Here is a 27,758-nt window from a genome sequence, read left to right as displayed (position 1 = left end):
GGAGTCTGGCTGTTGCACTTTGCATGCAGTGTGCTATCTTGGTCTTAGCTGGATTCTGGCTGTTGCATTTTGCATTTGGTGTGCTATCTTGGTCTTAGCTGGAGTCTGGCTGTTGCATTTTGCATGCAGTGTGCTACCTTGGTCTTAGCTGGATTCTGGCTGTTGCATTTTGCCTGAAGTGTGCTATCTTGGCCTTAGATGGAAGCTGACTGTTGCATTTTGCATGCGTTGTCCTATCTTGGTGTTAGCTGGTGTCTGGCTGTTGCTTTTTGCCTGAGGTGTGCTATCTTGGTCTAAGCTGGAGTCTGGCTGTTGCATTTTGCATGTGGTGTGCTATCTTGGTCTTAGCTGGAGTCTGGCTGTTGCATTTTGCATGTGGTGTGCTATCTTGACCTTAGCAGGAATCTGGCTGTTGCATTTTGCCTGCAGTGTGCTGTCTTGGTCTTAGCTGGAGTCAGTCCGTTGCACTTTGCATGCAGTGTGCTATCTTGGTCTTAGATGGAGTCTGGCTGTTGCATTGTGCATGCAGTTTGCTATCTTGGCCTTAGCTGGAGTCTGGCTGTTGCATTTTGCCTGCGGTGTGCTGTCTTGGTCTTAGCTGGAGTCTGGCTGTTGTATTTTGCCTGCAGTGTGCTGTCTTGGTCTTAGCTGGAGTCTGGCTGTTGCATTTTGCCTGCAGTGTGCTATCTTGGCCTTAGCTGGAAGCTGACTGTTGCATTTTGCATGCGTTGTCCTATCTTGGTGTTAGCTGGTGTCTGGCTGTTGCTTTTTGCCTGAGGTGTGCTATCTTGGTCTAAGCTGGAGTCTGGCTGTTGCATTTTGCATGTGGTGTGCTATCTTGGTCTTAGCTGGAGTCTGGCTGTTGCATTTTGCATGTGGTGTGCTATCTTGACCTTAGCAGGAATCTGGCTGTTGCATTTTGCCTGCAGTGTGCTGTCTTGGTCTTAGCTGGAATCTGGCTGTTGCATTTTGCCTGCAGTGTGCTATCTTGGCCTTAGCTGGAAGCTGACTGTTGCATTTTGCATGGGTTGTCCTATCTTGGTGTTAGCTGGAGTCTGGCTGTTGCATTTTGCATGTGGTGTGCTATCTTGACCTTAGCGGGAGTCTGGCTGTTGCATTTTGCATGCAGTGTGCTATCTTGGCCGTATATGGAGTCCGGCTGTTGAACTTTGCATGCAGTGTGCTACCTTGGCCTTAGCCGGAGTCTGGCTGTTGCACTTTGCATGCGGTGTGCTATCTTGGCCTTAGCTGGAGTCTGGCTGTTGCACTTTGCATGCAGTGTGCTATCTTGGTCTTAGCTGGATTCTGGCTGTTGCATTTTGCATTTGGTGTGCTATCTTGGTCTTAGCTGGAGTCTGGCTGTTGCATTTTGCATGCAGTGTGCTACCTTGGTCTTAGCTGGATTCTGGCTGTTGCACTTTGCATGCAATGTGCTATCTTGGCCTTAGCTGGAGTCTGGCTGTTGCACTTTGCATGCAGTGTGCTATCTTGGTCTTAGCTGGATTCTGGCTGTTGAACTTTGCATGCAGTGTGCTATCTTGGTCTTAGCTGGAGTCTGGCTGTTGCATATTGCATGTGGTGTGCTATCTTGATCTTAGCTTGAGTCTGGCTGTTGCATTTTGCATGCAGTGTGCTATCTTGGCCATATATGGAGTTTGGCTGTTGCACTTTGCATGCGGTGTGCTACCTTGGTCTTAGCTGGATTCTGGCTGTTGCACTTTGCATGCTGTGTGCTATCTTGGCCTTAGCTGGAGTCTGGCTGTTGCACTTTGCATGCAGTGTGCTATATTGAGCTTAGCTGGATTCTGGCTGTTGAACTTTGCATGCAGTGTGCTATCTTGGCCTTAGCTGGAGTCTGGCTGTTGCATTTTGCATGCAGTGTGCTATCTTGGCCGTATATGGAGTCTGGCTGTTGCACTTTGGATGCAGTGTGCTACCTTGGTCTTAGCTGGATTCTGGCTGTTGCACTTTGCATGCAGTGTGCTATCTTGGCCTTAGCTGGAGTCTGGCTGTTGCACTTTGCATGCAGTCTGCTATCTTGGTCTTAGCTGGGGTCTGGCTGTTGCATTTTGCATGCAGCGTGCTATCTTGTTCTTAGCTGGGGTCTGTTTGTTGCATTTTGCATGCAGTGTGCTATCATGGGCTTAGCTGGGACCTGGCTGTTGCGTTTTGCATGCACTATGCTATCTTGGTCTTAGCTTGGGTCTGTCTGTTGCATTTTACATGCAGTGTGCTAGCTTGGTCTTAGCTGGAGTCTGGCTGTTGCACTTTGCATTCAGTGTGCTATCTTGGTCTTAGCTGGATTCTGGCTGTTGCATTTTGCATTTGGTGTGCTATCTTGGTCTTAGCTAGAGTCTGGCTGTTGCATTTTGCATGCAGCGTGCTAGCTTGGTCTTAGCTGGGGCCTGGCTGTTGCATTTTGCATGTGCTATGCTATCTTGGTCTTAGCTGGGGTCTGGCTGTTGCACTTTGCATGCAGTGTGCTATCTTGGCCTTAGCTGGAGTCTGGCTGTTGCACTTTGCATGCAGTGTGCTATCTTGGTCTTAGCTGGATTCTGGCCGTTGAACTTTGCATGCAGTGTGCTATCTTGGCCTTAGCTAGAGTCTGGCTGTTGCACTTTGCATTCAGTGTGCTATCTTGGTCTTAGCTGGATTCTGGCTGTTGCATTTTGCATGCAGTGTGCTATCTTGGTCTTAGCTGGGGTCTGGCTGTTGCATTTTGCATGCAGCATGCTATCTTGGTTTTAGCTGGGGTTTGTCTGTTGCATTTTGCATGCAGTGTGCTATCATGGTCTTAGTTGGGACCGGCAGTTGCATTTTGCATGAACTATGCTATCTTGGTCTTAGTCTGGGTCTGTCTGTTGCACTTTGCATGCGGTGTGCTATCTTGGCCTTAGCTGGAGTCTGGCTGTTGCATCTTGCCTGCAGTGTGCTGTCTTGGTTTTAGCTGGAGTCTGGCTGTTGCATTTTGCATGCAGGGTGCTATCTTGGTCTTAGCTGGGGTCTGGCTGTTGCATTTTGCATGTGGTGTGCTATCTTGGTCTTAGCTGGAGTCTTACTGTTGCACTTTGCATGCAGTGTGCTATCTTGCTCTTAGCTTAGTCTGGCTGTTGCATTTTGCATGTGCTATGCTATCTTAGTCTTAGCTGGGGTCTGGCTGTTGCACTTTGAATGCAGTGTGCTATCTTGGCCTTAGCTGGAGTCTAGCTGTTGCATCTTGCCTGCAGTGTGCTGTCTTGGTCTTAGCTCGAGTCTGGCTGTTGTATTTTGCCTGCAGTGTGCTGTCTTGGTCTTAGCTGTAGTCTGGCTGTTGCATTTTGCATGCAGGGTGCTATCTTGGTCTTAGCTGGGGTTGGCTGTTGCATTTTACATGCGCTATGCTATCTTGGTCTTAGCTGGAATCAGTCCGTTGCACTTTGCATGCAGTGTGCTATCTTGGTCTTAGATGGAGTCTGGCTGTTGCATTGTGCATGCAGTTTGCTATCTTGGCCTTAGCTGGAGTCTGGCTGTTGCATTTTGCCTGCGGTGTGCTGTCTTGGTCTTAGCTGGAGTCTGGCTGTTGTATTTTGCCTGCAGTGTGCTGTCTTGGTCTTAGCTGGAGTCTGGCTGTTGCATTTTGCCTGCAGTGTGCTATCTTGGCCTTAGCTGGAAGATGACTGTTGCATTTTGCATGCGTTGTCCTATCTTGGTGTTAGCTGGTGTCTGGCTGTTGCTTTTTGCCTGAGGTGTGCTATCTTGGTCTAAGCTGGAGTCTGGCTGTTGCATTTTGCATGTGGTGTGCTATCTTGACCTTAGCAGGAATCTGGCTGTTGCATTTTGCCTGCAGTGTGCTGTCTTGGTCTTAGCTGGAGTCTGGCTGTTGCATTTTGCCTGCAGTGTGCTATCTTGGCCTTAGCTGGAAGCTGACTGTTGCATTTTGCATGCGTTGTCCTATCTTGGTGTTAGCTGGAGTCTGGCTGTTGCATTTTGCATGTGGTGTGCTATCTTGACCTTAGCAGGAGTCTGGCTGTTGCATTTTGCATGCAGTGTGCTATCTTGGCCGTATATGGAGTCCGGCTGTTGAACTTTGCATGCAGTGTGCTACCTTGGCCTTAGCTGGAGTCTGGCTGTTGCACTTTGCATGCGGTGTGCTATCTTGGTCTTGGCTGGATTCTGGCTGTTGAACTTTGCATGCAGTGTGCTATCTTGGCCTTAGCTGGAGTCTGGCTGTTGCACTTTGCATGCAGTGTGCTATCTTGGTCTTAGCTGGATTCTGGCCGTTGAACTTTGCATGCAGTGTGCTATCTTGGCCTTAGCTGGGCTCTGGCTGTTGCATTTTGCATTTGGTGTGCTATCTTGGTCTTAGCTGGAGTCTGGCTGTTGCATTTTGCATGTGGTGTGTTATCTTGGTTTTAGCTGGAGTCTGGCTGTTGCACTTTGCATGCAGTGCGCTATCCTGGCCTTAGCTGGAATCTGGCTGTTGCATTTTGCATGCAGTGTGCTAGCTTGGTCTTACCTGGGGCCTGGCAGTTGCATTTTGCATGCACTATTCTTGGTCTTAGCTGGGGTCTGGCTATTCCATTTTGCATGCAGTGTGCTATCTTGGCCTTAGCTGGAGTCTGGCTGTTGCATTTTGCATGCAGTGTGCTAGCTTGGTCTTAGCTGGGGCCTGGCTGTTGCATTTTGCATGCGCTATGCTATCTTGGTCTTAGCTGGGGTCTGGCTGTTGCACTCTGCATGCAGTGTGCTATCTTGGCCTTAGCTGGAGTCTGGCTGTTGCACTTTGCATGCAGTGTGCTATCTTGGTCTTAGCTGGATTCTGGCTGTTCAACTTTGCATGCATTGTGCTATCTTGGCCTTAGCTGGAGTCTGGCTGTTGCACTTTGCATTCAGTGTGCTATATTGGTCTTAGCTGGATTCTGGCTGTTGCATTTTGCATGCAGTGTGCTAGCTTGGTCTTAGATGGAGTCTGGCTGTTGCATTGTGCATGCAGTTTGCTATCTTGGCCTTAGCTGGAGTCTGGCTGTTGCATTTTGCCTGCGGTGTGCTGTCTTGGTCTTAGCTGGAGTCTGGCTGTTGTATTTTGCCTGCAGTGTGCTGTCTTGGTCTTAGCTGGAGTCTGGCTGTTGCACTTTGCATTCAGTGTGCTATCTTGGTCTTAGATGGATTCTGGCTGTTGCATTTTGCATTTGGTGTGCTATCTTGGTCTTAGCTAGAGTCTGGCTGTTGCATTTTGCATGCAGCATGCTAGCTTGGTCTTAGCTGGGGCCTGGCTTTTGCATTTTGCATGCGCTATGCTATCTTGGTCTTAGCTGGGGTCTGGCTGTTGCACTTTGCATGCAGTGTGCTATCTTGGCCTTAGCTGGAGTCTGGCTGTTGCACTTTGCATGCAGTGTGCTATCTTGGTCTTAGCTGGATTCTGGCTGTTGAACTTTGCATACAGTGTGCTATCTTGGCCTTAGCTGGAGTCTGGCTGTTGCACTTTGCATTCAGTGTGCTATCTTGGTCTTAGCTGGATTCTGGCTGTTGCATTTTGCATGCAGTGTGCTATCTTGGTCTTAGCTGGGGTCTGGCTGTTGCATTTTGCATGCAGCATGCTATCTTGGTTTTAGCTGGGGTTTGTCTGTTACATTTTGCATGCAGTGTGCTATCTTGGTCTTAGATGGAGTCTGGCTGTTGCATTGTGCATGCAGTTTGCTATCTTGGCCTTAGCTGGAGTCTGGCTGTTGCATTTTGCCTACGGTGTGCTGTCTTGGTCTTAGCTGGAGTCTGGCTGTTGCACTTTGCATTCAGTGTGCTATCTTGGTCTTAGCTGGATTCTGGCAGTTGCATTTTGCATGCATTGTGCTATCTTGGCCTTAGCTGGAGTCTGGCTGTTGCATTTTGCATGCAGTGTGCTAGCTTGGTCTTAGCTGGGGCCTGGCTGTTGCATTTTACATGCGCTATGCTATCTTGGTCTTAGCTGGGGTCTGGCTGTTGCACTTTGCATGCAGTGTGCTATCTTGGCCTTAGCTGGAGTCTGGCTGTTGCACTTTGCATGCAGTGTGCTATCTTGGTCTTAGCTGGATTCTGGCTGTTGAACTTTGCATACAGTGTGCTATCTTGGCCTTAGCTGGAGTCTGGCTGTTGCACTTTGCATTCAGTGTGCTATCTTGGTCTTAGCTGGATTCTGGCTGTTGCATTTTGCATGCAGTGTGCTATCTTGGTCTTAGCTGGGGTCTGGCTGTTGCATTTTGCATGCAGCATGCTATCTTAGTTTTAGCTGGGGTTTGTCTGTTACATTTTGCATGCAGTGTGCTATCTTGGTCTTAGATGGAGTCTGGCTGTTGCATTGTGCATGCAGTTTGCTATCTTGGCCTTAGCTGGAGTCTGGCTGTTGCATTTTGCCTACGGTGTGCTGTCTTGGTCTTAGCTGGAGTCTGGCTGTTGTATTTTGCCTGCAGTGTGCTGTCTTGGTCTTATCTGGAGTCTGGCTGTTGCATTTTGCCTGCAGTATGCTATCTTGGCCTTAGCTGGAAGCTGACTGTTGCATTTTGCATGTGTTGTCCTATCTTGGTGTTAGCTGCTGTCTGGCTGTTGCTTTTTGCCTGAGGTGTGCTATCTTGGTCTAAGCTGGAGTCTGGCTGTTGCATTTTGCATGTGGTGTGCTATCTTGGTCTTAGCTGGAGTCTGGCTGTTGCATTTTGCATGTGGTGTGCTATCTTGACCTTAGCAGGAGTCTAGCTGTTGCATTTTGCATGCAGTGTGCTATCTTGGCCGTATATGGAGTCTGGCTGTTGAACTTTGCATGCAGTGTGCTATATTGGTCTTAGCTGGATTCTGGCTGTTGCACTTTGCATGCAATGTGCTATCTTGGCCTTAGCTGGAGTCTGGCTGTTGCACTTTGCATGCAGTGCACTATCTCTGCCTTAGCTGGAATCTGGCTGTTGCACTTTGCATGCAGTGTGCTATCGTGGTCTTAGCTGGATTCTGGCTGTTGCATTTTGCATGCAGTGTGCTATCTTGGTCTTAGCCGGAGTCTGGCAGTTGCATTTTGCATGTGGTGTGCTATCTTGGTCTTAGCTGGGATCTGGCTGTTGCATTTTGCATGCAGGGTGCTATCTTGGTCTTAGCTGGGGTCTGTCTGTTGCATTTTGCATGCAGTGTGCTATCATGATCTTAGCTGGGACCTGGCTGTTGCATTTTGCATGCACTATGCTATCTTGGTTTTAGCTATAGTCTGGCTGTTGCACTTTGCATGCAGTGTGCTATCTGCGTTTTAGCTGGAGTTTGGCTGTTGAATTTTGCATGCAGTGTGCTATCTTGGTCGTATCTGGAGTCTGGCTTTTGCATTTTGCATGCAGTGTGTTATTTCTGTCTTAGATGGGGTCTGGCTGTTGCATTTTGCATGCAGTGTGCTTTCTTGGTCTTAGCTTGAGTCTGACTGTTGTATTTTGCATGCGTTGTGCTATCTTGGTCTTAGCTCGGGTTGGCTGTTGCATTTTGCATGCGCTATGCTATGTTGGTCTTAGCTGGAGTCAGTCTGTTGCACTTTGCATGCAGTGTGCTACCTTGGTCTTAGATGGAGTCTGGCTGTTGCATTGTGCATGCAGTGTGCTATCTTGGCGTTAGCTGGAGTTTGGCTGTTGCATTTTGCCTGCTGTGTGCTGTCTTGGTCTTACCTGGAGTCTGGCTGTTGTATTTTGCCTGCTGTGTGCTGTCTTGGTCTTAGCTGGAGTCTGGCTGTTGCATTTTGCCTGCAGTGTGCTATCATGGCCTTAGCTGGAAGCTGACTGTTGCATTTTGCATGCATTGTGCTATCTTGGTTTTAGCTGGGGTCTGGCTGTTGATTTTTGCCTGAGGTGTGCTATCCTGGTCTTAGCTGGAGTGTGGTTGCTGCGTTCTGCATGCAAAGTGCTTTCTTGGTCTTAGCTGGAGTCTGGCTGTTGCATTTTGCATGTGGTGTGTTATCTTGGTTTTAGCTGGAGTCTGGCTGTTGCACTTTGCATGCAGTGCGCTATCCTGGCCTTAGCTGGAATCTGGCTGTTGCATTTTGCATGCAGTGTGCTAGCTTGGTCTTACCTGGGGCCTGGCAGTTGCATTTTGCATGCACTATTCTTGGTCTTAGCTGGGGTCTGGCTATTCCATTTTGCATGCAGTGTGCTATCTTGGCCTTAGCTGGAGTCTGGCTGTTGCATTTTGCATGCAGTGTGCTAGCTTGGTCTTAGCTGGGGCCTGGCTGTTGCATTTTGCATGCGCTATGCTATCTTGGTCTTAGCTGGGGTCTGGCTGTTGCACTCTGCATGCAGTGTGCTATCTTGGCCTTAGCTGGAGTCTGGCTGTTGCACTTTGCATGCAGTGTGCTATCTTGGTCTTAGCTGGATTCTGGCTGTTCAACTTTGCATGCATTGTGCTATCTTGGCCTTAGCTGGAGTCTGGCTGTTGCACTTTGCATTCAGTGTGCTATATTGGTCTTAGCTGGATTCTGGCTGTTGCATTTTGCATGCAGTTTGCTATCTTGGCCTTAGCTGGAGTCTGGCTGTTGCATTTTGCCTGCGGTGTGCTGTCTTGGTCTTAGCTGGAGTCTGGCTGTTGTATTTTGCCTGCAGTGTGCTGTCTTGGTCTTAGCTGGAGTCTGGCTGTTGCACTTTGCATTCAGTGTGCTATATTGGTCTTAGCTGGATTCTGGCTGTTGCATTGTGCATGCAGTTTGCTATCTTGGCCTTAGCTGGAGTCTGGCTGTTGCATTTTGCCTGCGGTGTGCTGTCTTGGTCTTAGCTGGAGTCTGGCTGTTGTATTTTGCCTGCAGTGTGCTGTCTTGGTCTTAGCTGGAGTCTGGCTGTTGCACTTTGCATTCAGTGTGCTATCTTGGTCTTAGATGGATTCTGGCTGTTGCATTTTGCATTTGGTGTGCTATCTTGGTCTTAGCTAGAGTCTGGCTGTTGCATTTTGCATGCAGCATGCTAGCTTGGTCTTAGCTGGGGCCTGGCTGTTGCATTTTGCATGCGCTATGCTATCTTGGTCTTAGCTGGGGTCTGGCTGTTGCACTTTGCATGCAGTGTGCTATCTTGGCCTTAGCTGGAGTCTGGCTGTTGCACTTTGCATGCAGTGTGCTATCTTGGTCTTAGCTGGATTCTGGCTGTTGAACTTTGCATACAGTGTGCTATCTTGGCCTTAGCTGGAGTCTGGCTGTTGCACTTTGCATTCAGTGTGCTATCTTGGTCTTAGCTGGATTCTGGCTGTTGCATTTTGCATGCAGTGTGCTATCTTGGTCTTAGCTGGGGTCTGGCTGTTGCATTTTGCATGCAGCATGCTATCTTGGTTTTAGCTGGGGTTTGTCTGTTACATTTTGCATGCAGTGTGCTATCTTGGTCTTAGATGGAGTCTGGCTGTTGCATTGTGCATGCAGTTTGCTATCTTGGCCTTAGCTGGAGTCTGGCTGTTGCATTTTGCCTACGGTGTGCTGTCTTGGTCTTAGCTGGAGTCTGGCTGTTGCACTTTGCATTCAGTGTGCTATCTTGGTCTTAGCTGGATTCTGGCAGTTGCATTTTGCATGCATTGTGCTATCTTGGCCTTAGCTGGAGTCTGGCTGTTGCATTTTGCATGCAGTGTGCTAGCTTGGTCTTAGCTGGGGCCTGGCTGTTGCATTTTACATGCGCTATGCTATCTTGGTCTTAGCTGGGGTCTGGCTGTTGCACTTTGCATGCAGTGTGCTATCTTGGCCTTAGCTGGAGTCTGGCTGTTGCACTTTGCATGCAGTGTGCTATCTTGGTCTTAGCTGGATTCTGGCTGTTGAACTTTGCATACAGTGTGCTATCTTGGCCTTAGCTGGAGTCTGGCTGTTGCACTTTGCATTCAGTGTGCTATCTTGGTCTTAGCTGGATTCTGGCTGTTGCATTTTGCATGCAGTGTGCTATCTTGGTCTTAGCTGGGGTCTGGCTGTTGCATTTTGCATGCAGCATGCTATCTTGGTTTTAGCTGGGGTTTGTCTGTTACATTTTGCATGCAGTGTGCTATCTTGGTCTTAGATGGAGTCTGGCTGTTGCATTGTGCATGCAGTTTGCTATCTTGGCCTTAGCTGGAGTCTGGCTGTTGCATTTTGCCTACGGTGTGCTGTCTTGGTCTTAGCTGGAGTCTGGCTGTTGTATTTTGCCTGCAGTGTGCTGTCTTGGTCTTATCTGGAGTCTGGCTGTTGCATTTTGCCTGCAGTATGCTATCTTGGCCTTAGCTGGAAGCTGACTGTTGCATTTTGCATGTGTTGTCCTATCTTGGTGTTAGCTGCTGTCTGGCTGTTGCTTTTTGCCTGAGGTGTGCTATCTTGGTCTAAGCTGGAGTCTGGCTGTTGCATTTTGCATGTGGTGTGCTATCTTGGTCTTAGCTGGAGTCTGGCTGTTGCATTTTGCATGTGGTGTGCTATCCTGACCTTAGCAGGAGTCTAGCTGTTGCATTTTGCATGCAGTGTGCTATCTTGGCCGTATATGGAGTCTGGCTGTTGAACTTTGCATGCAGTGTGCTATATTGGTCTTAGCTGGATTCTGGCTGTTGCACTTTGCATGCAATGTGCTATCTTGGCCTTAGCTGGATTCTGGCTGTTGCATTTTGCATGCAGTGTGCTATCTTGGTCTTAGCCGGAGTCTGGCAGTTGCATTTTGCATGTGGTGTGCTATCTTGGTCTTAGCTGGGGTCTGGCTGTTGCATTTTGCATGCAGGGTGCTATCTTGGTCTTAGCTGGGGTCTGTCTGTTGCATTTTGCATGCAGTGTGCTATCATGATCTTAGCTGGGACCTGGCTGTTGCATTTTGCATGCACTATGCTATCTTGGTTTTAGCTATAGTCTGGCTGTTGCACTTTGCATGCAGTGTGCTATCTGCGTTTTAGCTGGAGTTTGGCTGTTGAATTTTGCATGCAGTGTGCTATCTTGGTCGTATCTGGAGTCTGGCTTTTGCATTTTGCATGCAGTGTGTTATTTCTGTCTTAGATGGGGTCTGGCTGTTGCATTTTGCATGCAGTGTGCTTTCTTGGTCTTAGCTTGAGTCTGACTGTTGTATTTTGCATGCGTTGTGCTATCTTGGTCTTAGCTCGGGTTGGCTGTTGCATTTTGCATGCGCTATGCTATGTTGGTCTTAGCTGGAGTCAGTCTGTTGCACTTTGCATGCAGTGTGCTACCTTGGTCTTAGATGGAGTCTGGCTGTTGCATTGTGCATGCAGTGTGCTATCTTGGCGTTAGCTGGAGTTTGGCTGTTGCATTTTGCCTGCTGTGTGCTGTCTTGGTCTTACCTGGAGTCTGGCTGTTGTATTTTGCCTGCTGTGTGCTGTCTTGGTCTTAGCTGGAGTCTGGCTGTTGCATTTTGCCTGCAGTGTGCTATCATGGCCTTAGCTGGAAGCTGACTGTTGCATTTTGCATGCATTGTGCTATCTTGGTTTTAGCTGGGGTCTGGCTGTTGATTTTTGCCTGAGGTGTGCTATCCTGGTCTTAGCTGGAGTGTGGTTGCTGCGTTCTGCATGCAAAGTGCTTTCTTGGTCTTAGCTGGAGTCTGGCTGTTGCATTTTGCATGTGGTGTGCTATCTTGGTCTTAGCTGGAGTCTGGCTGTTGCATTTTGCATGTGGTGTGCTATCTTGGTCTACGGTGGAGTCTGGCTATTGCATTTTGCATGCGGTGTGCTATCTTGGTTTTAGCTGGAGTCTGGCTGTTGTACCTCGCAAGCAGTGTGCTATCATGGTTTTAGCTGGGCTCTGGTTGTTGCATTTTGCATTTGGTGTGCTATCTTGGTCTTAGCTGGAGTCTGGCTGTTGCATTTTGCATGTGGTGTGCTATCTTGGTTTTAGCTGGAGTCTGGCTGTTGCGCTTTGCATGCAGTGCGCTATCCTGGCCTTAGCTGGAATCTGGCTGTTGCATTTTGCATGCAGTGTGCTAGCTTGGTCTTAGCTGGGGCCTGGCTGTTGCATTTTGCATGCGCTATGCTATATTGGTCTTAGCTGGGGTCTGGCTGTTGCACTCTGCATGCAGTGCACTATCTCTGCCTTAGCTGGAATCCGGCTGTTGCACTTTGCATGCAGTGTGCTATCGTGGTCTTAGCTGGATTCTGGCTGTTCAACTTTGCATGCAGTGTGCTATCTTGGCCTTAGCTGGAGTCTGGCTGTTGCACCTTGCATGCAATGTGCTATCTTGGCCTTAGCTGGAGTCTGGCTGTTGCACTTTGCATGCAGTGTGCTATTGTGGTCTTAGCTGGATTCTGGCTGTTGCATTTTGCATGCAGTGTGCTATCTTGGTTTTAGCCGGAGTTTGGCAGTTGCATTTTGCATGTGGTGTGCTATCTTGTTCTTAGCTGGGGTCTGGCTGTTGCATTTTGCATGCAGGGTGCTATCTTGGTCTTAGCTGGGGTCTGTCTGTTGCATTTTGCATGCAGTGTGCTATCATGATCTTAGCTGGGACCTGGCTGTTGCATTTTGCATGCACTATGCTATCTTGGTTTTAGCTATAGTCTGGCTGTTGCACTTTGCATGCAGTGTGCTATCTGCGTTTTAGCTGGAGTTTGGCTGTTGAATTTTGCATGCAGTGTGGTATCTTGGTCGTATCTGGAGTCTGGCTTTTGCATTTTGCATGCAGTGTGTTATTTCTGTCTTAGAAGGGGTCTGGCTGTTGCATTTTGCATGCAGTGTGCTTTCTTGGTCTTAGCTTGAGTCTGACTGTTGTATTTTGCATGCGTTGTGCTATCTTGGTCTTAGCTCGGGTTGGCTGTTGCATTTTGCATGCGCTATGCTATGTTGGTCTTAGCTGGAGTCAGTCTGTTGCACTTTGCATGCAGTGTGCTACCTTGGTCTTAGATGGAGTCTGGCTGTTGCATTGTGCATGCAGTGTGCTATCTTGGCGTTAGCTGGAGTTTGGCTGTTGCATTTTGCCTGCTGTGTGCTGTCTTGGTCTTACCTGGAGTCTGGCTGTTGTATTTTGCTTGCTGTGTGCTGTCTTGGTCTTAGCTGGAGTCTGGCTGTTGCATTTTGCCTGCAGTGTGCTATCTTGGCCTTAGCTGGAAGCTGACTGTTGCATTTTGCATGCATTGTGCTATCTTGGTTTTAGCTGGGGTCTGGCTGTTGCTTTTTGCCTGAGGTGTGCTATCCTGGTCTTAGCTGGAGTGTGGTTGCTGCGTTCTGCATGCAAAGTGCTTTCTTGGTCTTAGCTGGAGTCTGGCTGTTGCATTTTGCATGTGGTGTGCTATCTTGGTCTTAGCTGGAGTCTGGCTGTTGCATTTTGCATGTGGTGTGCTATCTTGGTCTATGGTGGAGTCTGGCTATTGCATTTTGCATGCTGTGTGCTATCTTGGTTTTAGCTGGAGTCTGGCTGTTGTACTTCGCAAGCAGTGTGCTATCATGGTTTTAGCTGGGCTCTGGCTGTTGCATTTTGCATTTGGTGTGCTATCTTGGTCTTAGCTGGAGTCTGGCTGTTGCATTTTGCATGTGGTGTGCTATCTTGGTTTTAGCTGGAGTCTGGCTGTTGCGCTTTGCATGCAGTGCGCTATCCTGGCCTTAGCTGGAATCTGGCTGTTGCATTTTGCATGCAGTGTGCTAGCTTGGTCTTACCTGGGGCCTGGCAGTTGCATTTTGCATGCACTATTCTTGGTTTTAGCTGGGGTCTGGCTTTTCCATTTTGCATGCAGTGTGCTATCTTGGCCTTAGCTGGAGTCTGGCTGTTGCATTTTGCATGCAGTGTGCTATCTTGGCCATATATGGAGTTTGGCTGTTGCACTTTGCATGCGGTGTGCTACCTTGGTCTTAGCTGGATTCTGGCTGTTGCATTTTGCATGCAGTGTGCTATCTTGGTCTTAGCTGGGGTCTGGCTGTTGCATTTTGCATGCAGCATGCTATCTTGGTCTTAGATGGAGTCTGGCTGTTGTATTTTGCTTGCTGTGTGCTGTCTTGGTCTTAGCTGGAGTCTGGCTGTTGCATTTTGCATGCGCTATGCTATGTTGGTCTTAGCTGGAGTCAGTCTGTTGCACTTTGCATGCAGTGTGCTACCTTGGTCTTAGATGGAGTCTGGCTGTTGCATTGTGCATGCAGTGTGCTATCTTGGCGTTAGCTGGAGTTTGGCTGTTGCATTTTGCCTGCTGTGTGCTGTCTTGGTCTTACCTGGAGTCTGGCTGTTGTATTTTGCTTGCTGTGTGCTGTCTTGGTCTTAGCTGGAGTCTGGCTGTTGCATTTTGCCTGCAGTGTGCTATCTTGGCCTTAGCTGGAAGCTGACTGTTGCATTTTGCATGCATTGTGCTATCTTGGTTTTAGCTGGGGTCTGGCTGTTGCTTTTTGCCTGAGGTGTGCTATCCTGGTCTTAGCTGGAGTGTGGTTGCTGCGTTCTGCATGCAAAGTGCTTTCTTGGTCTTAGCTGGAGTCTGGCTGTTGCATTTTGCATGTGGTGTGCTATCTTGGTCTTAGCTGGAGTCTGGCTGTTGCATTTTGCATGTGGTGTGCTATCTTGGTCTATGGTGGAGTCTGGCTATTGCATTTTGCATGCTGTGTGCTATCTTGGTTTTAGCTGGAGTCTGGCTGTTGTACTTCGCAAGCAGTGTGCTATCATGGTTTTAGCTGGGCTCTGGCTGTTGCATTTTGCATTTGGTGTGCTATCTTGGTCTTAGCTGGAGTCTGGCTGTTGCATTTTGCATGTGGTGTGCTATCTTGGTTTTAGCTGGAGTCTGGCTGTTGCGCTTTGCATGCAGTGCGCTATCCTGGCCTTAGCTGGAATCTGGCTGTTGCATTTTGCATGCAGTGTGCTAGCTTGGTCTTACCTGGGGCCTGGCAGTTGCATTTTGCATGCACTATTCTTGGTTTTAGCTGGGGTCTGGCTTTTCCATTTTGCATGCAGTGTGCTATCTTGGTCGTATCTGGAGTCTGGCTTTTGCATTTTGCATGCAGTGTGTTATTTCTGTCTTAGATGGGGTCTGGCTGTTGCATTTTGCATGCAGTGTGCTTTCTTGGTCTTAGCTTGAGTCTGACTGTTGTATTTTGCATGCGTTGTGCTATCTTGGTCTTAGCTCGGGTTGGCTGTTGCATTTTGCATGCGCTATGCTATGTTGGTCTTAGCTGGAGTCAGTCTGTTGCACTTTGCATGCAGTGTGCTACCTTGGTCTTAGATGGAGTCTGGCTGTTGCATTGTGCATGCAGTGTGCTATCTTGGCGTTAGCTGGAGTTTGGCTGTTGCATTTTGCCTGCTGTGTGCTGTCTTGGTCTTACCTGGAGTCTGGCTGTTGTATTTTGCCTGCTGTGTGCTGTCTTGGTCTTAGCTGGAGTCTGGCTGTTGCATTTTGCCTGCAGTGTGCTATCATGGCCTTAGCTGGAAGCTGACTGTTGCATTTTGCATGCATTGTGCTATCTTGGTTTTAGCTGGGGTCTGGCTGTTGATTTTTGCCTGAGGTGTGCTATCCTGGTCTTAGCTGGAGTGTGGTTGCTGCGTTCTGCATGCAAAGTGCTTTCTTGGTCTTAGCTGGAGTCTGGCTGTTGCATTTTGCATGTGGTGTGCTATCTTGGTCTTAGCTGGAGTCTGGCTGTTGCATTTTGCATGTGGTGTGCTATCTTGGTCTACGGTGGAGTCTGGCTATTGCATTTTGCATGCGGTGTGCTATCTTGGTTTTAGCTGGAGTCTGGCTGTTGTACCTCGCAAGCAGTGTGCTATCATGGTTTTAGCTGGGCTCTGGTTGTTGCATTTTGCATTTGGTGTGCTATCTTGGTCTTAGCTGGAGTCTGGCTGTTGCATTTTGCATGTGGTGTGCTATCTTGGTTTTAGCTGGAGTCTGGCTGTTGCGCTTTGCATGCAGTGCGCTATCCTGGCCTTAGCTGGAATCTGGCTGTTGCATTTTGCATGCAGTGTGCTAGCTTGGTCTTAGCTGGGGCCTGGCTGTTGCATTTTGCATGCGCTATGCTATCTTGGTCTTAGCTGGGGTCTGGCTGTTGCACTCTGCATGCAGTGCACTATCTCTGCCTTAGCTGGAATCCGGCTGTTGCACTTTGCATGCAGTGTGCTATCGTGGTCTTAGCTGGATTCTGGCTGTTCAACTTTGCATGCAGTGTGCTATCTTGGCCTTAGCTGGAGTCTGGCTGTTGCACCTTGCATGCAATGTGCTATCTTGGCCTTAGCTGGAGTCTGGCTGTTGCACTTTGCATGCAGTGTGCTATTGTGGTCTTAGCTGGATTCTGGCTGTTGCATTTTGCATGCAGTGTGCTATCTTGGTTTTAGCCGGAGTTTGGCAGTTGCATTTTGCATGTGGTGTGCTATCTTGTTCTTAGCTGGGGTCTGGCTGTTGCATTTTGCATGCAGGGTGCTATCTTGGTCTTAGCTGGGGTCTGTCTGTTGCATTTTGCATGCAGTGTGCTATCATGATCTTAGCTGGGACCTGGCTGTTGCATTTTGCATGCACTATGCTATCTTGGTTTTAGCTATAGTCTGGCTGTTGCACTTTGCATGCAGTGTGCTATCTGCGTTTTAGCTGGAGTTTGGCTGTTGAATTTTGCATGCAGTGTGCTATCTTGGTCGTATCTGGAGTCTGGCTTTTGCATTTTGCATGCAGTGTGTTATTTCTGTCTTAGAAGGGGTCTGGCTGTTGCATTTTGCATGCAGTGTGCTTTCTTGGTCTTAGCTTGAGTCTGACTGTTGTATTTTGCATGCGTTGTGCTATCTTGGTCTTAGCTCGGGTTGGCTGTTGCATTTTGCATGCGCTATGCTATGTTGGTCTTAGCTGGAGTCAGTCTGTTGCACTTTGCATGCAGTGTGCTACCTTGGTCTTAGATGGAGTCTGGCTGTTGCATTGTGCATGCAGTGTGCTATCTTGGCGTTAGCTGGAGTTTGGCTGTTGCATTTTGCCTGCTGTGTGCTGTCTTGGTCTTACCTGGAGTCTGGCTGTTGTATTTTGCTTGCTGTGTGCTGTCTTGGTCTTAGCTGGAGTCTGGCTGTTGCATTTTGCCTGCAGTGTGCTATCTTGGCCTTAGCTGGAAGCTGACTGTTGCATTTTGCATGCATTGTGCTATCTTGGTTTTAGCTGGGGTCTGGCTGTTGCTTTTTGCCTGAGGTGTGCTATCCTGGTCTTAGCTGGAGTGTGGTTGCTGCGTTCTGCATGCAAAGTGCTTTCTTGGTCTTAGCTGGAGTCTGGCTGTTGCATTTTGCATGTGGTGTGCTATCTTGGTCTTAGCTGGAGTCTGGCTGTTGCATTTTGCATGTGGTGTGCTATCTTGGTCTATGGTGGAGTCTGGCTATTGCATTTTGCATGCTGTGTGCTATCTTGGTTTTAGCTGGAGTCTGGCTGTTGTACTTCGCAAGCAGTGTGCTATCATGGTTTTAGCTGGGCTCTGGCTGTTGCATTTTGCATTTGGTGTGCTATCTTGGTCTTAGCTGGAGTCTGGCTGTTGCATTTTGCATGTGGTGTGCTATCTTGGTTTTAGCTGGAGTCTGGCTGTTGCGCTTTGCATGCAGTGCGCTATCCTGGCCTTAGCTGGAATCTGGCTGTTGCATTTTGCATGCAGTGTGCTAGCTTGGTCTTACCTGGGGCCTGGCAGTTGCATTTTGCATGCACTATTCTTGGTTTTAGCTGGGGTCTGGCTTTTCCATTTTGCATGCAGTGTGCTATCTTGGCCTTAGCTGGAGTCTGGCTGTTGCATTTTGCATGCAGTGTGCTATCTTGGCCATATATGGAGTTTGGCTGTTGCACTTTGCATGCGGTGTGCTACCTTGGTCTTAGCTGGATTCTGGCTGTTGCATTTTGCATGCAGTGTGCTATCTTGGTCTTAGCTGGGGTCTGGCTGTTGCATTTTGCATGCAGCATGCGATCTTGGTCTTAGATGGAGTCTGGCTGTTGTATTTTGCTTGCTGTGTGCTGTCTTGGTCTTAGCTGGAGTCTGGCTGTTGCATTTTGCATGCGCTATGCTATGTTGGTCTTAGCTGGAGTCAGTCTGTTGCACTTTGCATGCAGTGTGCTACCTTGGTCTTAGATGGAGTCTGGCTGTTGCATTGTGCATGCAGTGTGCTATCTTGGCGTTAGCTGGAGTTTGGCTGTTGCATTTTGCCTGCTGTGTGCTGTCTTGGTCTTACCTGGAGTCTGGCTGTTGTATTTTGCTTGCTGTGTGCTGTCTTGGTCTTAGCTGGAGTCTGGCTGTTGCATTTTGCCTGCAGTGTGCTATCTTGGCCTTAGCTGGAAGCTGACTGTTGCATTTTGCATGCATTGTGCTATCTTGGTTTTAGCTGGGGTCTGGCTGTTGCTTTTTGCCTGAGGTGTGCTATCCTGGTCTTAGCTGGAGTGTGGTTGCTGCGTTCTGCATGCAAAGTGCTTTCTTGGTCTTAGCTGGAGTCTGGCTGTTGCATTTTGCATGTGGTGTGCTATCTTGGTCTTAGCTGGAGTCTGGCTGTTGCATTTTGCATGTGGTGTGCTATCTTGGTCTATGGTGGAGTCTGGCTATTGCATTTTGCATGCTGTGTGCTATCTTGGTTTTAGCTGGAGTCTCGCTGTTGTACTTCACAAGCAGTGTGCTATCATGGTTTTAGCTGGGCTCTGGCTGTTGCATTTTGCATTTGGTGTGCTATCTTGGTCTTAGCTGGAGTCTGGCTGTTGCATTTTGCATGTGGTGTGCTATCTTGGTTTTAGCTGGAGTCTGGCTGTTGCGCTTTGCATGCAGTGCGCTATCCTGGCCTTAGCTGGAATCTGGCTGTTGCATTTTGCATGCAGTGTGCTAGCTTGGTCTTACCTGGGGCCTGGCAGTTGCATTTTGCATGCACTATTCTTGGTTTTAGCTGGGGTCTGGCTTTTCCATTTTGCATGCAGTGTGCTATCTTGGCCTTAGCTGGAGTCTGGCTGTTGCATTTTGCATGCAGTGTGCTATCTTGGCCATATATGGAGTTTGGCTGTTGCACTTTGCATGCGGTGTGCTACCTTGGTCTTAGCTGGATTCTGGCTGTTGCATTTTGCATTCAGTGTGCTATCTTGGTCTTAGCTGGGGTCTGGCTGTTGCATTTTGCATGCAGCATGCTATCTTGGTCTTAGATGGAGTCTGGCTGTTGCATTTTGCCTGCGGTGTGCTGTCTTGGTCTTAGCTGGAATCTGGCTGTTGTATTTTGCCTGCAGTGTGCTGTCTTGGTCTTAGCTGGAGTCTGGCTGTTGCACTTTGCATTCAGTGTGCTATCTTGGTCTTAGCTGGATTCTGGCTGTTGCATTTTGCATTTGGTGTGCTATCTTGGTCTTAGCTAGAGTCTGGCTGTTGCATTTTGCATGCAGCGTGCTAGCTTGGTCTTAACTCGGGCCTGGCTGTTGCATTTTGCATGCAGTGTGCTATCTTGGCCTTAGCTGGAGTCTGGCTGTTGCACTTTGCATGCAGTGTGCTATCTTGGTCTTAGCTGGATTCTGGCCGTTGAACTTTGCATGCAGTGTGCTATCTTGGCCTTAGCTAGAGTCTGGCTGTTGCACTTTGCATTCAGTGTGCTATCTTGGTCTTAGCTGGATTCTGGCTGTTGCATTTTGCATGCAGTGTGCTATCTTGGTCTTAGCTGGGGTCTGGCTGTTGCATTTTGCATGCAGCATGCTATCTTGGTTTTAGCTGGGGTTTGTCTGTTGCATTTTGCATGCGCTATGCTATCTTGGTCTTAGCTGGAGTCAGTCCGTTGCACTTTGCATGCAGTGTGCTATCTTGGTCTTAGATGGAGTCTGGCTGTTGCATTGTGCATGCAGTTTGCTATCTTGGCCTTAGCTGGAGTCTGGCTGTTGCATTTTGCCTGCGGTGTGCTGTCTTGGTCTTAGCTGGAGTCTGGCTGTTGTATTTTGCCTGCAGTGTGCTGTCTTGGTCTTAGCTGGAGTCTGGCTGTTGCATTTTGCCTGCAGTGTGCTATCTTGGCCTTAGCTGGAAGCTGACTGTTGCATTTTGCATGCGTTGTCCTATCTTGGTGTTAGCTGTTGTCTGGCTGTTGCTTTTTGCCTGAGGTGTGCTATCTTGGTCTAAGCTGGAGTCTGGCTGTTGCATTTTGCATGTGGTGTGCTATCTTGACCTTAGCAGGAATCTGGCTGTTGCATTTTGCCTGCAGTGTGCTGTCTTGGTCTTAGCTGGAGTCTGGCTGTTGCATTTTGCCTGCAGTGTGCTATCTTGGCCTTAGCTGGAAGCTGACTGTTGCATTTTGCATGTGTTGTCCTATCTTGGTGTTAGCTGGAGTCTGGCTGTTGCATTTTGCATGTGGTGTGCTATCTTGACCTTAGCAGGAGTCTGGCTGTTGCATTTTGCATGCAGTGTGCTATCTTGGCCGTATATGGAGTCCGGCTGTTGAACTTTGCATGCAGTGTGCTACCTTGGCCTTAGCTGGAGTCTGGCTGTTGCACTTTGCATGCAGTGTGCTATCTTGGTCTTAGATGGATTCTGGCTGTTGAACTTTGCATGCAGTGTGCTATCTTGGCCTTAGCTGGAGTCTGGCTGTTGCACTTTGCATGCAGTGTGCTATCTTGGTCTTAGCTGGATTCTGGCCGTTGAACTTTGCATGTGGTGTGCTATCTTGGTTTTAGCTGGAGTCTGGCTGTTGCACTTTGCATGCAGTGCGCTATCCTGGCCTTAGCTGGAATCTGGCTGTTGCATTTTGCATGCAGTGTGCTAGCTTGGTCTTACCTGGGGCCTGGCAGTTGCATTTTGCATGCACTATTCTTGGTCTTAGCTGGGGTCTGGCTATTCCAGTTTGCATGCAGTGTGCTATCTTGGCCTTAGCTGGAGTCTGGCTGTTGCATTTTGCATGCAGTGTGCTAGCTTGGTCTTAGCTGGGGCCTGGCTGTTGCATTTTGCATGCAGCATGCTATCTTGGTCTTAGATGGAGTCTGGCTGTTGCATTGTGCATGCAGTTTGCTATCTTGGCCTTAGCTGGAGTCTGGCTGTTGCATTTTGCCTGCGGTGTGCTGTCTTGGTCTTAGCTGGAGTCTGGCTGTTGTATTTTGCCTGCAGTGTGCTGTCTTGGTCTTAGCTGGAGTCTGGCTGTTGCACTTTGCATTCAGTGTGCTATCTTGGTCTTAGATGGATTCTGGCTGTTGCATTTTGCATTTGGTGTGCTATCTTGGTCTTAGCTAGAGTCTGGCTGTTGCATTTTGCATGCAGCATGCTAGCTTGGTCTTAGCTGGGGCCTGGCTGTTGCATTTTGCATGCGCTATGCTATCTTGGTCTTAGCTGGGGTCTGGCTGTTGCACCTTGCATGCAGTGTGCTATCTTGGCCTTAGATGGATTCTGGCTGTTGCATTTTGCATTTGGTGTGCTATCTTGGTCTTAGCTAGAGTCTGGCTGTTGCATTTTGCATGCAGCATGCTAGCTTGGTCTTAGCTGGGGCCTGGCTGTTGCATTTTACATGCGCTATGCTATCTTGGTCTTAGCTGGAGTCAGTCCGTTGCACTTTGCATGCAGTGTGCTATCTTGGTCTTAGATGGAGTCTGGCTGTTGCATTGTGCATGCAGTTTGCTATCTTGGCCTTAGCTGGAGTCTGGCTGTTGCATTTTGCCTGCAGTGTGCTGTCTTGGTCTTAGCTGGAGTCTGGCTGTTGTATTTTGCCTGCAGTGTGCTGTCTTGGTCTTAGCTGGAGTCTGGCTGTTGCATTGTGCATGCAGTTTGCTATCTTGGCCTTAGCTGGAGTCTGGCTGTTGCATTTTGCCTGCGGTGTGCTGTCTTGGTCTTAGCTGGAGTCTGGCTGTTGTATTTTGCCTGCAGTGTGCTGTCTTGGTCTTAGCTGGAGTCTGGCTGTTGTATTTTGCCTACAGTGTGCTGTCGTGGTCTTAGCTGGAGTCTGGCTGTTGCACTTTGCATTCAGTGTGCTATCTTGGTCTTAGATGGATTCTGGCTGTTGCATTTTGCATTTGGTGTGCTATCTTGGTCTTAGCTAGAGTCTGGCTGTTGCATTTTGCATGCAGCATGCTAGCTTGGTCTTAGCTGGGGCCTGGCTGTTGCATTTTACATGCGCTATGCTATCTTGGTCTTAGCTGGAGTCAGTCCGTTGCACTTTGCATGCAGTGTGCTATCTTGGTCTTAGATGGAGTCTGGCTGTTGCATTGTGCATGCAGTTTGCTATCTTGGCCTTAGCTGGAGTCTGGCTGTTGCATTTTGCCTGCGGTGTGCTGTCTTGGTCTTAGCTGGAGTCTGGCTGTTGTATTTTGCCTGCAGTGTGCTGTCTTGGTCTTAGCTGGAGTCTGGCTGTTGCATTTTGCCTGCAGTGTGCTATCTTGGCCTTAGCTGGAAGCTGACTGTTGCATTTTGCATGCGTTGTCCTATCTTGGTGTTAGCTGTTGTCTGGCTGTTGCTTTTTGCCTGAGGTGTGCTATCTTGGTCTAAGCTGGAGTCTGGCTGTTGCATTTTGCATGTGGTGTGCTATCTTGACCTTAGCAGGAATCTGGCTGTTGCATTTTGCCTGCAGTGTGCTGTCTTGGTCTTAGCTGGAGTCTGGCTGTTGCATTTTGCCTGCAGTGTGCTATCTTGGCCTTAGCTGGAAGCTGACTGTTGCATTTTGCATGTGTTGTCCTATCTTGGTGTTAGCTGGAGTCTGGCTGTTGCATTTTGCATGTGGTGTGCTATCTTGACCTTAGCAGGAGTCTGGCTGTTGCATTTTGCATGCAGTGTGCTATCTTGGCCGTATATGGAGTCCGGCTGTTGAACTTTGCATGCAGTGTGCTACCTTGGCCTTAGCTGGAGTCTGGCTGTTGCACTTTGCATGCAGTGTGCTATCTTGGTCTTAGATGGATTCTGGCTGTTGAACTTTGCGTGCAGTGTGCTATCTTGGCCTTAGCTAGAGTCTGGCTGTTGCACTTTGCATGCAGTGTGCTATCTTGGTCTTAGCTGGATTCTGGCCGTTGAACTTTGCATGTGGTGTGCTATCTTGGTTTTAGCTGGAGTCTGGCTGTTGCACTTTGCATGCAGTGCGCTATCCTGGCCTTAGCTGGAATCTGGCTGTTGCATTTTGCATGCAGTGTGCTAGCTTGGTCTTACCTGGGGCCTGGCAGTTGCATTTTGCATGCACTATTCTTGGTCTTAGCTGGGGTCTGGCTATTCCAGTTTGCATGCAGTGTGCTATCTTGGCCTTAGCTGGAGTCTGGCTGTTGCATTTTGCATGCAGTGTGCTAGCTTGGTCTTAGCTGGGGCCTGGCTGTTGCATTTTGCATGCAGCATGCTATCTTGGTCTTAGATGGAGTCTGGCTGTTGCATTGTGCATGCAGTTTGCTATCTTGGCCTTAGCTGGAGTCTGGCTGTTGCATTTTGCCTGCGGTGTGCTGTCTTGGTCTTAGCTGGAGTCTGGCTGTTGTATTTTGCCTGCAGTGTGCTGTCTTGGTCTTAGCTGGAGTCTGGCTGTTGCACTTTGCATTCAGTGTGCTATCTTGGTCTTAGATGGATTCTGGCTGTTGCATTTTGCATTTGGTGTGCTATCTTGGTCTTAGCTAGAGTCTGGCTGTTGCATTTTGCATGCAGCATGCTAGCTTGGTCTTAGCTGGGGCCTGGCTGTTGCATTTTGCATGCGCTATGCTATCTTGGTCTTAGCTGGGGTCTGGCTGTTGCACTTTGCATGCAGTGTGCTATCTTGGCCTTAGCTGGAGTCTGGCTGTTGCACTTTGCATGCAGTGTGCTATCTTGGTCTTAGCTGGATTCTGGCCGTTGAACTTTGCATGCAGTGTGCTATCTTGGCGTTAGCTAGAGTCTGGCTGTTGCACTTTGCATTCAGTGTGCTATCTTGGTCTTAGCTGGATTCTGGCTGTTGCATTTTGCATGCATTGTGCTATCTTGGCCTTAGCTGGAGTCTGGCTGTTGCATTTTGCATGCAGTGTGCTAGCTTGGTCTTAGCTGGGGCCTGGCTGTTGCATTTTACATGCGCTATGCTATCTTGGTCTTAGCTGGGGTCTGGCTGTTGCACTTTGCATGCAGTGTGCTATCTTGGCCTTAGCTGGAGTCTGGCTGTTGCACTTTGCATGCAGTGTGCTATCTTGGTCTTAGCTGGATTCTGGCTGTTGAACTTTGCATACAGTGTGCTATCTTGGCCTTAGCTGGAGTCTGGCTGTTGCACTTTGCATTCAGTGTGCTATCTTGGTCTTAGCTGGATTCTGGCTGTTGCATTTTGCATGCAGTGTGCTATCTTGGTCTTAGCTCGGGTCTGGCTGTTGCATTTTGCATGCAGCATGCTATCTTGGTTTTAGCTGGGGTTTGTCTGTTACATTTTGCATGCAGTGTGCTATCTTGGTCTTAGATGGAGTCTGGCTGTTGCATTGTGCATGCAGTTTGCTATCTTGGCCTTAGCTGGAGTCTGGCTGTTGCATTTTGCCTGCGGTGTGCTGTCTTGGTCTTAGCTGGAGTCTGGCTGTTGTATTTTGCCTGCAGTGTGCTGTCTTGGTCTTATCTGGAGTCTGGCTGTTGAATTTTGCCTGCAGTGTGCTATCTTGGCCTTAGCTGGAAGCTGACTGTTGCATTTTGCATGTGTTGTCCTATCTTGGTGTTAGCTGCTGTCTGGCTGTTGCTTTTTGCCTGAGGTGTGCTATCTTGGTCTAAGCTGGAGTCTGGCTGTTGCATTTTGCATGTGGTGTGCTATCTTGGTCTTAGCTGGAGTCTGGCTGTTGCATTTTGCATGTGGTGTGCTATCTTGACCTTAGCAGGAGTCTAGCTGTTGCATTTTGCATGCAGTGTGCTATCTTGGCCGTATATGGAGTCTGGCTGTTGAACTTTGCATGCAGTGTGCTATATTGGTCTTAGCTGGATTCTGGCTGTTGCACTTTGCATGCAATGTGCTATCTTGGCCTTAGCTGGAGTCTGGCTGTTGCACTTTGCATGCAGTGCACTATCTCTGCCTTAGCTGGAATCCGGCTGTTGCACTTTGCATGCAGTGTGCTATCGTGGTCTTAGCTGGATTCTGGCTGTTGCATTTTGCATGCAGTGTGCTATCTTGGTCTTAGCCGGAGTCTGGCAGTTGCATTTTGCATGTGGTGTGCTATCTTGGTCTTAGCTGAGGTCTGGCTGTTGCATTTTGCATGCAGGGTGCTATCTTGGTCTTAGCTGGGGTCTGTCTGTTGCATTTTGCATGCAGTGTGCTATCATGATCTTAGCTGGGACCTGGCTGTTGCATTTTGCATGCACTATGCTATCTTGGTTTTAGCTATAGTCTGGCTGTTGCACTTTGCATGCAGTGTGCTATCTGCGTTTTAGCTGGAGTTTGGCTGTTGAATTTTGCATGCAGTGTGCTATCTTGGTCATATCTGGAGTCTGGCTTTTGCATTTTGCATGCAGTGTGTTATTTCTGTCTTAGATGGGGTCTGGCTGTTGCATTTTGCATGCAGTATGCTTTCTTGGTCTTAGCTTGAGTCTGACTGTTGTATTTTGCATGCGTTGTGCTATCTTGGTCTTAGCTCGGGTTGGCTGTTGCATTTTGCATGCGCTATGCTATGTTGGTCTTAGCTGGAGTCAGTCTGTTGCACTTTGCATGCAGTGTGCTACCTTGGTCTTAGATGGAGTCTGGCTGTTGCATTGTGCATGCAGTGTGCTATCTTGGTGTTAGCTGGAGTTTGGCTGTTGCATTTTGCCTGCTGTGTGCTGTCTTGGTCTTACCTGGAGTCTGGCTGTTGTATTTTGCCTGCTGTGTGCTGTCTTGGTCTTAGCTGGAGTCTGGCTGTTGCATTTTGCCTGCAGTGTGCTATCATGGCCTTAGCTGGAAGCTGACTGTTGCATTTTGCATGCATTGTGCTATCATGGTTTTAACTGGGGTCTGGCTGTTGATTTTTGCCTGAGGTGTGCTATCCTGGTCTTAGCTGGAGTGTGGTTGCTGCGTTCTGCATGCAAAGTGCTTTCTTGGTCTTAGCTGGAGTCTGGCTGTTGCATTTTGCATGTGGTGTGCTATCTTGGTCTTAGCTGGAGTCTGGCTGTTGCATTTTGCATGTGGTGTGCTATCTTGGTCTACGGTGGAGTCTGGCTATTGCATTTTGCATGCGGTGTGCTATCTTGGTTTTAGCTGGAGTCTGGCTGTTGTACTTCGCAAGCAGTGTGCTATCATGGTTTTAGCTGGGCTCTGGTTGTTGCATTTTGCATTTGGTGTGCTATCTTGGTCTTAGCTGGAGTCTGGCTGTTGCATTTTGCATGTGGTGTGCTATCTTGGTTTTAGCTGGAGTCTGGCTGTTGCGCTTTGCATGCAGTGCGCTATCCTGGCCTTAGCTGGAATCTGGCTGTTGCATTTTGCATGCAGTGTGCTAGCTTGGTCTTAGCTGGGGCCTGGCTGTTGCATTTTGCATGCGCTATGCTATCTTGGTCTTAGCTGGGGTCTGGCTGTTGCACTCTGCATGCAGTGCACTATCTCTGCCTTAGCTGGAATCCGGCTGTTGCACTTTGCATGCAGTGTGCTATCGTGGTCTTAGCTGGATTCTGGCTGTTGCACTTTGCATGCAGTGTGCTATCTTGGCCTTAGCTGGAGTCTGGCTGTTGCACTTTGCATGCAGTCTGCTATCTTGGTCTTAGCTGGGGTCTGGCTGTTGCATTTTGCATGCAGCGTGCTATCTTGTTCTTAGCTGGGGTCTGTTTGTTGCATTTTGCATGCAGTGTGCTATCATGGGCTTAGCTGGGACCTGGCTGTTGCGTTTTGCATGCACTATGCTATCTTGATCTTAGCTTGGGTCTGTCTGTTGCATTTTACATGCAGTGTGCTAGCTTGGTCTTAGCTGGAGTCTGGCTGTTGCACTTTGCATTCAGTGTGCTATCTTGGTCTTAGCTGGATTCTGGCTGTTGCATTTTGCATTTGGTGTGCTATCTTGGTCTTAGCTAGAGTCTGGCTGTTGCATTTTGCATGCAGCGTGCTAGCTTGGTCTTAGCTGGGGCCTGGCTGTTGCATTTTGCATGTGCTATGCTATCTTGGTCTTAGCTGGGGTCTGGCTGTTGCACTTTGCATGCAGTGTGCTATCTTGGCCTTAGCTGGAGTCTGGCTGTTGCACTTTGCATGCAGTGTGCTATCTTGGTCTTAGCTGGATTCTGGCCGTTGAACTTTGCATGCAGTGTGCTATCTTGGCCTTAGCTAGAGTCTGGCTGTTGCACTTTGCATTCAGTGTGCTATCTTGGTCTTAGCTGGATTCTGGCTGTTGCATTTTGCATGCAGTGTGCTATCTTGGTCTTAGCTGGGGTCTGGCTGTTGCATTTTGCATGCAGCATGCTATCTTGGTTTTAGCTGGGGTTTGTCTGTTGCATTTTGCATGCAGTGTGCTATCATGGTCTTAGTTGGGACCGGCAGTTGCATTTTGCATGAACTATGCTATCTTGGTCTTAGTCTGGGTCTGTCTGTTGCACTTTGCATGCGGTGTGCTATCTTGGCCTTAGCTGGAGTCTGGCTGTTGCATCTTGCCTGCAGTGTGCTGTCTTGGTTTTAGCTGGAGTCTGGCTGTTGCATTTTGCATGCAGGGTGCTATCTTGGTCTTAGCTGGGGTCTGGCTGTTGCATTTTGCATGTGGTGTGCTATCTTGGTCTTAGCTGGAGTCTTACTGTTGCACTTTGCATGCAGTGTGCTATCTTGCTCTTAGCTTAGTCTGGCTGTTGCATTTTGCATGTGCTATGCTATCTTAGTCTTAGCTGGGGTCTGGCTGTTGCACTTTGCATGCAGTGTGCTATCTTGGCCTTAGCTGGAGTCTAGCTGTTGCATCTTGCCTGCAGTGTGCTGTCTTGGTCTTAGCTCGAGTCTGGCTGTTGTATTTTGCCTGCAGTGTGCTGTCTTGGTCTTAGCTGTAGTCTGGCTGTTGCATTTTGCATGCAGGGTGCTATCTTGGTCTTAGCTGGGGTTGGCTGTTGCATTTTACATGCGCTATGCTATCTTGGTCTTAGCTGG

The sequence above is a fragment of the Ambystoma mexicanum genome, chromosome 6p, assembly GCF_040938575.1.
Source record: "Ambystoma mexicanum isolate Mex_15411 chromosome 6p, UKY_AmexF1_1, whole genome shotgun sequence".
NCBI classification, from domain to species: domain Eukaryota; kingdom Metazoa; phylum Chordata; class Amphibia; order Caudata; family Ambystomatidae; genus Ambystoma; species Ambystoma mexicanum.
This window is presented reverse-complemented; position numbering follows the sequence as displayed.